We start from the raw sequence: 11,973 nt of genomic DNA, 5'->3' as shown, positions 1-11,973 counted from the left end.
CTGTTTTTTTTTTTTTTGTCTTATCTATGGCAACTGATGTTAAAAATTGCATTTCTGTTTAGCCGGAACGCGCCGATGAATGGCCAAAAAATCTCCGCGTATTGTTGATGGCTGATTCATTCATTCAATATCGTTCATTTCATTCCTCGTAAAATGATGGGAGATGACGGGTGTCTGTCGTAATTTCACAAAAATACCCATTTTTTTTCAACTATTTTAGTTACGATAACATTTTGTGACAAGACTGTGAGTTCGCGTGTGTGTCTGTGTTCGACTTGTGTGTTTTTATTCATTTAGAACTACGTTTTTTCGTCGTATTCGCTGCTCAACGTTATTTGGTACGTATTTTTATTTAAATATCAGTGTGCGTCCCTTGGTTTTAATTAATATTCTTGGTTCGATATGGAAAGTTGGTTTCGCATATTATTATGCATAGAACTGTACTTGGGCAAAGATCATTTGTAATTATACAATCAGTAAGTATTTTGGATACACTATACCACCACGCCCGGAGTATTAGGGCGAATTTTGCACGCCTTTGCTACTTTTCGAAGTCCTTTGAAAAAGTAATGTTTGTTTATGCTCGCCACATTTTTATACACGGACTTTTTTCGTAATAATGATTCAAATATAATGTGAAATTGTATGACAAAGTTTCTTAAAAGTAATTGATTTGTTTTGCAATGGAAATTCTCCTTGAATCTCTGTATTAATCGCTGCAAAGTTGCTTTTACAACTTACGTACTTACCAACTATGATTTCACAACATTTTTCTTCTTTGTAGTGCTTCAGAGACTGTAGGTTGTATAAATGTAGACTTTATTGTTCTAAAACGTGTTCATATCGTAAAATATAACACTACTTTCATTGTTTTATTCATTATAAGTTAGAAAATGTATCAATGAAGAACTGCCATTGTAGTTACAAGTACTTACCTCCTTGGCAACTCTTTGGTACCTATTTTTTTTTCAAATAGGAGATAAAGCACAAGTAAAAGTCATACAGTCTGAGTAAAAACTTCTTTATAGTATTTTTGAGTTTAATTTTCTGGGATATAATATTGAGACTAAAAGGAAATTGGCATTGAGCCAATCCTTTGTAAATTACAAACATATGTGGGTGAATAACATGGCAAAAATGTTTTACTCCAAATACATCTATATACTAATTGAATAAAGAGGAAACATTTAAATAAAACTACTTTTACGGATTTTATTGCGGTTATATTGAATCGGATTGTCAAATTTATTTATATTGACAATCCGATTCAATAATAATCAACAAAATGTAGGGTAGCTGTTTGTAACTAATATATCAAGACGACCAACACCTTAGTCTGCCCGTGACCATGGATGCTGTAAAGGATCCGAAACGTCGGGATTAAATAATATTAATATAACCGCGATAAAATCCGTAAAAGTAGTTTTATTTAAATGTCTAATATTCGCGTAAGTGTTAGAAATCAAAGAGGAAACACTTTTTTGTTTGTTTCTGGCTCCAAAACCACTGAACTGAGTTGAAAAATTGTTTCACTGTTGGAAAGCTACACTCTTCCCGAGTAACATAGGCTATATTTTATCCCGGTACGGGCAGTAGTTCCCACGGGACGCGGGTGAAACCGCAGGAAAACTGCTAGTATACCATTTATGTTGAAATATTTTCGAAAAAGTTCCATGCACTCTGGTCATTCACCTTTCTAAACTCGAGATAGGCAATTAAAATAAATTATTTTTAGTAACTGACTGTATGCTTAACATTTTAAAGATTAGATTGCCTTTTTAATAGATAATAAGAATTGTATTTAAGCAAAGTTGAGATAATAAAACTATTTAGTTGTGTCTCATAATTATTATTTTTAACCAACTTCAAAAAACAGAGGTTCTTAGTTTGACCTGTATGTTATATGTGTTTTTGTAAACTTTTTCTTTTGTGAAAATGTATATTTGCCCATATATATTAGGGCCAGGCCTTTTCTCATAAGGAGAAGAGCAAGTATGGTGATCAATGCTCAATAAAGGCCATACTTGCTAAAGGCAGATTGAAAATTTCAGACATTTAAAACAGTTTTGATTTTCCCTAATATATTTAACTGTCTCTCTGACACTGGGCTGCTATGATAGTAAGTCAGTAAACATGTCTTTTTTTTCGTCTATTGATGAAACAGACAATACACATGCAAGTTCAATTGGTTCTTAACGTTTTTTTATTACTTAGTCTGTGTTATTTTTATTTATTTTAAGGTTTTTCATAAAATCAACAAAAAATGTGTTGATAAGCTTGGCATATGAAATGTATGATGTAATATTTAACATTCTTTGCCGAATATACAAATATTATAGAGGTCAAGTTTGTGATGTAAGTAAGGGGAAATCCCTAAATCAACAGAACAAAGTTTATAAATACTTTTGACACTAGAATCTCTACTAATATTATAAATGCGGAAGTAACTCTGTCTGTCTGTTACGCTTTCACGTCTAAACCACTGAACTGATTTTAATAAAATTTGGTACAGAGATAGAGTTGACCTTGAGAAAGAACATAGGATAGTTTTTATCCCGGACTTTTGAAGAATTCTCTTGGAAACGCGATATAACCGAACTCTACGCGGGCGAAGCCGCGGACGGAAGCTGGTATCATATAATTTGTGAGTGTCATAGGCGTAGATATATGAAAAATTATTTCACTGTTAAAAAGATATATGGCCCCAGAGAGCATGTAATATTTAACCATCCCCTAAGTAGTTCTTGCCTACCTTTATTCTTTCTGGAGCCCTTTGTAATCATGGCAACAGTCATCATCATTATCAGCCATTTATCGTCCCACTGCTGGGCTGCTGCCTCCTCTCACACAGAGAAAGATTGAGCATTAATCACCACGCTTGCTCAATGCGGGTTGGTGGTTCCAGACTTATAGTACAGGTTACCTCAAGATGTTTTCCTTTACCTTTAATCAGTCGACTCGAGACTACTACAAACTACTGCCAAGGATGTTCAAAGAAAGAAGAATATGACTAGTGATTACCTAATTTAATTACCTTCTCCATTGATTAGCCTTTATTACTAATACCCAATTATGTTTACAAATGAGGTTTGTTAATTAGGTAGAAATAAGAACTCTTTTGTAATGGTTGTTAAATTCACACAATAGAGAATTCTGAGTAAATGATTAAGTTCTTAGTACTATGACTAATTTGTTCTAGTGAAATGTAATATAATATGCTTCGTTGTTGATGGAAAATATCTATGTTTTTATACAGGCCTTTTCAACTCCATTTTGTTATATTTAAATGATGTCCAAGGCCGTGTTCGGTTACGGCGGCTGTTCTCACTTAAGGAGATCAGCCAGCTGCGCAGGACATATTATAGTGCACGAGCATTTGCTTGGACACAGGTGCACTCCCTATTCTTTCACTCTCATAGCGCGATGGGACGACAATCCGACACCACTGGAAAGAGATCAGGCGCAGGACCGACATTAACGTGCTCTCCGATGCACGGGTGTATCAATCACCAACTCCCAAACTATGGGCTGCTTTGTTAAAGTTCCTAAAACCCACAAAGCTATTTCGACCCGACCAGGGATTCCAAATAGAGACCCCGTACACAGTAGTCGTCCTATGCGACTACTAGATGAACGAGACTAAAGTACGTGATGAAAATCCCTACTAATATTATAAATGCGAAAGTAACTCTGTCTGTCTGTCTGTTACGCTTTCTCGTCGAAACCACTGAACTGATTTTAATAAAATTTGGTACAGAGATAGAGTTGAACTCGAGAAAGAACATAGGATAGTTTTTATCCCGGACTTTTGATGAGATCTCTTGGAAACGCGATATAACCGAACTTGACGCGGGCGAAGCCGCGGGCGGAAGCTAGTTGGCATATAAATGTTTTTTTTTTCGAGTCATTGTCCGATCCAATCCAACTGTTTGGAAAAGGAACCAGTTTTACGATTTTTTTTGCTTGACATTATAATGTTTATATTCGAATAGTGATGGACTTTAAACCGTGTTGGCAATTTATCGATGTTTTATTTTAATTTTTAAATAAATAATAGTCATTACTAGACATCGGATTATATGCACTATCAAAATGCCAAAATATGCATGCAAATATGCACTAAAAAAGAGAGAAATATGCACAAAATATGCACTTTTAAAAAACCACTAATAGAATTAACTTTTATTTTCACAACATATATTTAAATATACATAGAGGTACTATTAGTTGTAATTCTTGTGACAATATACAATTACATATTTTTCAAGGTTTTCTGCCGCTTTGAGACGTTTGTCACTTAAAATTAATTTATAGGCTGAAAATGACAGAACTTGAAATTTGGCGCCATTTCTGCCGAGACCTCTTCAGGTATAGAGTTTGTCCGCTGCCATTGATAAATGCGTTAACTTTTTTTATTGCTTCGAGACTCGGGTTTTTATACAAAACAGCATTTAATTAGCCACGAACATTTTCTGAAAGTGAATTCGGAAGGGCGTTACTCTGTTCAATCATTTTGTCTAATATTTCCAAGGCACAGAGGAAGGTTTTTAGTTTCTAGTCTCTCATTGGCATCGGGTATATTGCTGAAGTGTGTTGCAATAAGAGCAATATTTTGTTTAATTGAAGAATCCTCAAATGCCTGCTGGCTTGAATTAATTGCAATGGCTTCTGAACTGTCAAACTGACTGAAATAAGCACTATCAATGAAAAAGTACCAAAATATGCAATAACGCTAAAATAATAGCATAATATGCATTTGCATATGCAAACATGCAAATGCATATAATCCGATGTCTAGTCATTACTTTTATAATTGCTTTTTTTTGTCATGCAAAAAAAAGTTTCAATGCTGTTTAAAAAGTATAGTTTGGAAATCTTAGTCGTGGTTAAATCACCAGCTTCTCGAGTAGGTATGGGTTCCATTCCAGGTCAGGCAAGTAGGTACGAATGTAGCTATTCTAAATGCGTTTAGAATTCTAGATTAAGCGTGGTCATTAATGCTCTTTCCTTCTCTGTATGAGAAGAAGCCCAGCAGTGGGACGATAAAAAGGCTGACGATGAAATGATAGTTTTAAACTCATAGTGACAATCATTTGTTGCATCTCAATAAAAACCCGCCTTTCATTTTCTTCATCATCCATCATCCTCCGAGCCTTTTTCCCAATCATGTTGGGGTCGGCTTCCAGTCTATCAGGGCCCCGATTCTCATAATTTTACTTAAGCGTCATACGATTCACGTTCAACTCGATTCGACTGATATCCGATCCCGACTCGATTACGATTGAAGCGTATGTGGCATTCCGCTATTTTTTCTTTGAAATAAACGTTTTTATCCTTTTCTGTCATTCAATAATGAATCATTTTGTCTGCAAATGATTTACGATTGCAAAATGATTGTACAGCAAACTTCCGTATAGACCAAAGTTAAAAAAAAAGCAGACCAATCGCACACCAATCAAATGTCAATCGAATACGATTGGTCTTTTATTAGTAGCAGAATGCCCGATATGGTTAAAACTGCTATTGCGATCATATTGCGATTCAATTTCTACTCGATTTTGACATTATTAACTTAGGAGAATCGGGCCCCCGGATTCAGCTGAGTACCAGTGCTTTACAAGAAGCGACTGCCTATCTGACCTCCTCAACCCAGTTACCCGGGCAACCCGATACCCCTTGGTTAGACTGGTGTCAGACTTACTGGCTTCTGACTACCCGTAACGACTGCCAAGGATGTTCAATGACAGCCGGGACCTACAGTTTAACGTGCCATCCGAAACACAGTCAATGGTGTCTAAGATATACTTAGAAAGTACATACAAACTTAGAAAAGTTGCATTGGTACTTGCCTGACCTGGGATCGAACTCGCGCCCTCATACTTGAGAGGTTGGTCCTTTACCCACTAGGCCACCACGACTTTCATTTTCTTCATCACGCAAATTATATTTATTTATCTTAATAATACTTTCATTATTTTCTTCAGTAAACATAGCGTGTCTGAACTCATTAAATGTGACGTCACATCGACACTCGATATTCACAGATGGTAATCACAACACTCGAGCAGTCAACTGTTTGTTTTACTCCTGCCTTGTGTAAACAAAAATGTAATTTACTCTTTTGTCCTTAAGGTTGAATTTGCCTTCATTATATCAGTAATCTGACAGGTATGTGATGAGTAGTCGCTTGTTAAGGAAATATGGACTTTATCATACTTACAATAAGGTAGAATTTTGCAAAACTATAGGTCCTTTAGTAATTGTCGAAGTGAAAATGACCTTTATATCAAGGTATCTAAAGGTGGTTTCTGTTTGATTTTTGTGTTGATAGTAAAGTTTATTTACCTTTGGGTTAACAAAGGATTTAAGTAGTATTACTATGTTGCTATGTAGATCAGAAGGATCTAGAAAAAATAGTATATTGTATGGTGCGAGAACAATGAAGGTTTCCATTCATTGAAGAGTAGCCGAGGCACAAACTAAATTATCCCTACTAATATTATAAATGCGAAAGTAACTCTGTCTGTCTGTTACGCTTTCACGTCTAAACCACTGAACTGATTTTAATATTTGGTACAGAGATAGAGTTGACCTTGAGAAAGAACAGGATAGTTTTTGTCCCGGACTTTTGAAGAGTTCTCTTGGAAACCAGTTATAGATAAATTTTCAACTTCATCATCGGCATTCGTGGTGTTCCTTGGTTTTAAAACAGTTTTCAAAATATTGAGGGTTTGTTTATTAAAATATGAGTTTGATGGGTACGGGGTGATCGTTTTTTGAATACATATTCCGTCATATTTACAATCTATCGAACGGCAGTGGGATCCATAGTCTATGGCGTGTAGTGAAACCATGGAGTTAGGAGAGATTAGCGGAGATGCCACAACGTAAGTCATGCGCCGTCTTCTAGGGCAAATGAATACGGTGGCCATGACCAAAACGATCAGTTACGAGTGAACTAGCGAGTCGTTCGGGTTCTTTGAGACATCTGTCAACGATTTTTGGTTTAACAAAAAATGATTGGATCCAAAGAAGGCGTGTAAGGGTGAAGACAGTAACGTTCCTCGTCCTCCTCGCACCCGCATGTTGTCGCGCTACTTTCTTATGCGATTTTCTGTCATGTCGCCTCCGCTAGTAATTTTATTCTGTGACTAAGACATACTCGGCTCAATGAACGTTCAGTGGGCGGATGTAAACACAATTGTAGCCAATCATTTACCCCTTAACAAACATAATAGAAATGTTGTTGCTTTACAATTGTTGTGTTATTCTCGCTTGCTTATGTAATACTGGTCGGAAGGCACGATAAACTGTAGGCAGTACTGTAGACAGTCGCTCCTTGTGGCATACTGGTACTCAGCTGCATCTGGTTAGACTGGAAGCCGACCCCAACATAGTTGGAAAAAGGCTCGGGATTACATTACATTACATCGTTTTACACACAAAAAGTCGTGGTGGCCTAGTGGGTAAAGAACCAACCTCTCGATTCCAGGTCAGGCAAGTACCAATGCAACTTTTCTAAGTTTGTATGTACTTTCTAAGTTTATCTTAGACACCAACGACTGTGTTTCGGATGGCACATTAAAATGTAGGTCCCGGCTGTTATTTGAACATCTTTGGCAGTCATTACGGGTAATCAGAAGCTAGTAAGTCTGATAACCAGTCTTGCCTAGGGGGGTTGCCCGGATAACTGGGTTGAGGAGGTCCGATAGGCAGTCGCTTCTTGTGGCCAACTGGTACTCAGTTGCATCTGGTTAGACTGGAAGCCGACCCCGACATAGTTGGGAAAAGACAGATATATCTAGACTTCAGTTTGCTCGTCCGAGGTCTTTTGCTAGGGGCTGCGGGATTGTTCGCGCGAGTTACCGCGGCGCTGGTACATAAAGGGCTTAAGAAGGAACATGATGGGTTTCAGTCAGTAAGAGTCTGACACTCCCTCACGCTGCACCCACAGCGGGAGGGGTCATTTAATGAGATAACTATTAGAAAATACGCAATTCAGCAATATCAAATTACATAATTTTTGTTCCATAGTGGTAATAAGGCCCTGACCTTGTGTTCCGAACATTTTTGCTGACGAAAGCATTAATTTATGTCTCATGTTAATCGTATTGTCAGTTCAACGTCATAAGCTACTTAGAATGATACATGACCTATGTCGTATTATATATCGGTGAGATTGGAAAACTATTAGTCCCTACTAATATTATAAATGTGAAAGTAATTCTGTCTGTCTGTTACGCTTTCACGTCTAAATCACTGAACTGATTGTAATAAAATTTGGTACAGACATAGAGTTGACCATGAGAAAGAACATAGGATAGTTTTTAACCCGGACTTTTGAAGAATTCTCTTGGAAACGCGATATAACCGAACACGACGCGGGCGAAACCGCGGGCGGAAGCTAGTACTTCGATAAAATTCTCCTTAGCAACTTTCACATTTAAATCTTAGTATGGTAACTCACTTAGTTAAGCATACATAATTTATTATCTAGGTACCTGTTTAATGAATTATGTATTCTGAACAATACATTATATACTTGTATACTAAACAATGAACTATTCGATTTTTAGATTTATTGCATGCAAAACAACATTTAAATCGGTTCAAGTTAGCAATTCAAAACTGAAATATACCTTGGGATAAAGTAAACTACCATATTTCTTACCTACTTGCAAAAACGCCTGGAAAATTCATTTTTTACATGAAAGTTTTTAGAAGTTTGTTGACTAAATAAACATTGGCAGTCGTTACGGGTAGTCAGAAGCCAGTAAGTCTGACACCAGTCTAACCTGCCCGGGTAACTGGGTTGAGGGGGGATTTTGAGAAAACTCTGACTCTAGAGCTTGTTAGGTGATTACATCTGCTGCTTACTCGCTAAGATATACACTAACAATTTTATATGTATAATATAATATAATGTATGTTCGTTTTTAAGGTCTGTGGGCCAATGCAGCCTGAGAATAAACGTATATTGATTTGATAAGAAAAAGTAGAACCATCCATTGATACACAAGGACTGTATCGGATTTCTTTCGTCATGCTGAAATTGTGCTGAAGCTGTAACCGTTTCAATGTTCACCTTTCTAAATAATTTCTCCAAGATTATTTGGTATAATTATTTTGATCGATTTACCTACTGCGAATTTCTAAAACCTATAAACCCATTGTTTTGTGTAATTTGACATAATTTCTATGGATCTAAATTAATTCTGTAATCGGAAATGAACGGATAGATTAGTTTTAGAAATTCACCGTTAGTATTTTGGATGGTTTGGACCGTAACGTTTATTACTTTCAGTTTTTTTTATAGTTAGGTCTAAAATTTTGTATCTAGGTTGAGGCCGCTTGCTTGGCTACACCTGAATTTCATCTTTTTTCATTTTGTTGTTTCTTCGTAAGTATCCTTAAAGGCTCCGAAACTATTTGAAAAAATATTTCACAGTTTTGGGTTAACCCAGAATGCTTCAGAAACTGGGTTAACCGACAATGTGTTAACCCAGAATGCTTCAGAAAATAAGGATTCATATGTATGATGAAATTGTATCAAATACCACATAGTAGTAGTTTTATCACAACGTGTCCTCGCCTATCGACTGTGTACGTACGTTGATTATATATGTACATACATTATGTACATATACAAGGTGTTGATTTGCATTTGTGCCATACTTCAGGAGGAGGTCATAAAATACGTAAATAATCGATTGGAATTACAGTGGACGGGAAATAGCTAATATGTACTGCTTTTTTTGTCATTGTAATGTCGTAGTATTTCAGAAGTAATCCAATTTTATGAATGAAAATTATGAATGATCGTTGCGTATGCTTTGTGTTTGCGTTTGTGTCGAGGCGCAGCATGGTTTTAAGGCCAGTAACACACGCGCCAAGTTCAAATAGGGCTAGATGACATTGAATGAATTCCGAAAAAAAATTACGTACCAATTTTTTTGTTGATTTGGGTCGAGAATCACTAGCATAATTACGTCCTTGAATATGGCACGGATGCAAATCAACAGCTTGTATATGTAATAAATAACATACACATTTTACTATATTATGGGCGTGTATACACCGCGTGATGTATGACTCATAGCTCGAGATGAATAATTACAGTTTTTATTATCCACTCAAGCGTCCGGGCGACTATAGTCGCCCAAAAATTTTTGGCGTTAAGCGTCCGGGCGACTATAGCAGCCTCTTTGACTTGTGCACTTCAAACGAATTTTTATCTATGACAAGTTTCAAAGAGCTTTACGAATGTTACATTAGATGGATCTGTATTAAATAACGCGTCTATGGGTCGGTAAAACAGTATGCCAGGTACAGCAAGAATATAAAAAATAATTGTTTACAAACTGTGTGTCAAGTTTTGTGAAGTGTTTAGGAACTTTACATTTAATATTTAATTATTCATTTATTTATCATCCTACTGTATTAGTGTTATATATTAAAATAATCCTCAAGATTCATTCTTTCAAAATATTCATAAGTGCTATCAATCCAAAATTTGATAGGTTGTCTTTACATTTAAATAAAGTCGGCATGCGAGAACTGCCTTTGAGTACCAGTTTTTCGTTAAGTTTTTGTGTGTTAAATTCTATATTTTAATAAAATTCTTCTTGAAATTAAGAGAATAGGTCATAATTAATGTATAAAAAAAATATGAGGAAAAAAGAAACGGAAATAGTTAGGATTTAACGTTTTTTTCGTCATTTTGTCATCCGAGGCGATAACAGATTGCTGCGGGAATGCCTTGTTTGTTTTGGTTTAATGTGCTACACTGTTCATTCCAAGTATATATAATATTGGTATCAAAAAAAAGCTTATTTAATCTAGTTTAATAATAAGTATAAATCAATGAGAAAAGTTAAATAACGTTTAGTTAAAACTTGTTAAAACAAATATTTTGCTTGAATTTAGCCTGTTCTGTTAAGTTCAACTTTTTTTTATGCATTTGTGATTGATTTCTGTACTTTAATTAGTACATATTTTGATTCATTAATAATTCAGCTTTATACTGGTATATTTTACTTTGCTATAGCTGCAATAGTTTGCTAGAAAATACACTTTAAATCGGTAACGGCATGGGGCGCTCGACGCGATTCAACACAGATCGAGCGCGTGAACGTACGAGGTGTTGACAGGTCTACCGTGTATATCCAAAACACTGTAACTCGAGTTACAGTCTTTTGCCTTAATAGCGCTCATTTGATTCCTTCGAGGCAGTTACATATCTCTATAATATTACTTTTTCATTTTAAAGTACATAGAAGGAGATAGGAGCACCTAAAAAACACTGTATTTTAGTTACATTTATGGTTTAGTTTGGCATATCACTGTAATTGAAGTTACAGTGTGTTGGCAAAACATTTTACGCGCGAATAGCCGAAAGCTTTAGATACAGTGTTTTCGATACCCAAACAATCTTGACACGCCGCGCGCGGCGACACTTCTCTGCGCGTAATACTTGCAAGACGCGCGGGGGGTGGAGCGAGGGCTCAACGGTTAGTAGTCAGTCGTGAATCATTGCTTGCTCGGACGCGCGTGTTTTGATCGATGGCGCGTACCTACTTTCGATAGATTTTCGTTTGTGCGTTTAAACGAGTTTATAAATAATAACAATGAGTGGGTATCGAAATAGATTATTAGTGAAATTGTCACAAAGCAATAAACAACATCACAACAACTCATCATGTACCACAATGGCTTCAGAATTAAACAGTGTGTTGAATGAAAAAGAGAATATCACCGGCATTAATAAGGAGCGTCCTGGTATCAATACATCATACGATTGTGGTAGCATTGAATATGATTGTTCCACATATGCATTCGATTCACGTAATATAAGCCCCTTGATACCCCTTAGTGAATCTCAAATAAATGAGTGTATTGCCGACAATCTTGGTGGCGACGTCAACTACGTTGATTTATTACCCGTACCTGCTTCTAGTACCAATCAAGAATTAT

General features: G+C 36.2%; 1 protein-coding gene across 2 annotated transcripts in view; it reads left to right on the top strand.

Moving 5' to 3' along the window:
* The first annotated feature begins 130 nt into the window (after window positions 1-130).
* Window positions 131-11,973, top strand: part of LOC124644501 (monocarboxylate transporter 12) — a 61,738-nt gene continuing 49,895 nt past the window's right edge. For both annotated transcript variants that reach the window (XM_047183919.1, XM_047183920.1), the window contains exon 1: window positions 131-338. The gene's annotated coding sequence lies outside the window, so the exon portion shown is untranslated. The remainder of the gene's footprint in view (window positions 339-11,973) is intronic.

This window comes from Helicoverpa zea, chromosome 30 (genome assembly GCF_022581195.2).
Source record: "Helicoverpa zea isolate HzStark_Cry1AcR chromosome 30, ilHelZeax1.1, whole genome shotgun sequence".
NCBI classification, from domain to species: Eukaryota; Metazoa; Arthropoda; class Insecta; order Lepidoptera; family Noctuidae; genus Helicoverpa; species Helicoverpa zea.
The sequence above is the reverse complement of the archived record's forward strand: the minus strand, read 5'-3'. Positions and strand labels throughout refer to the sequence as shown.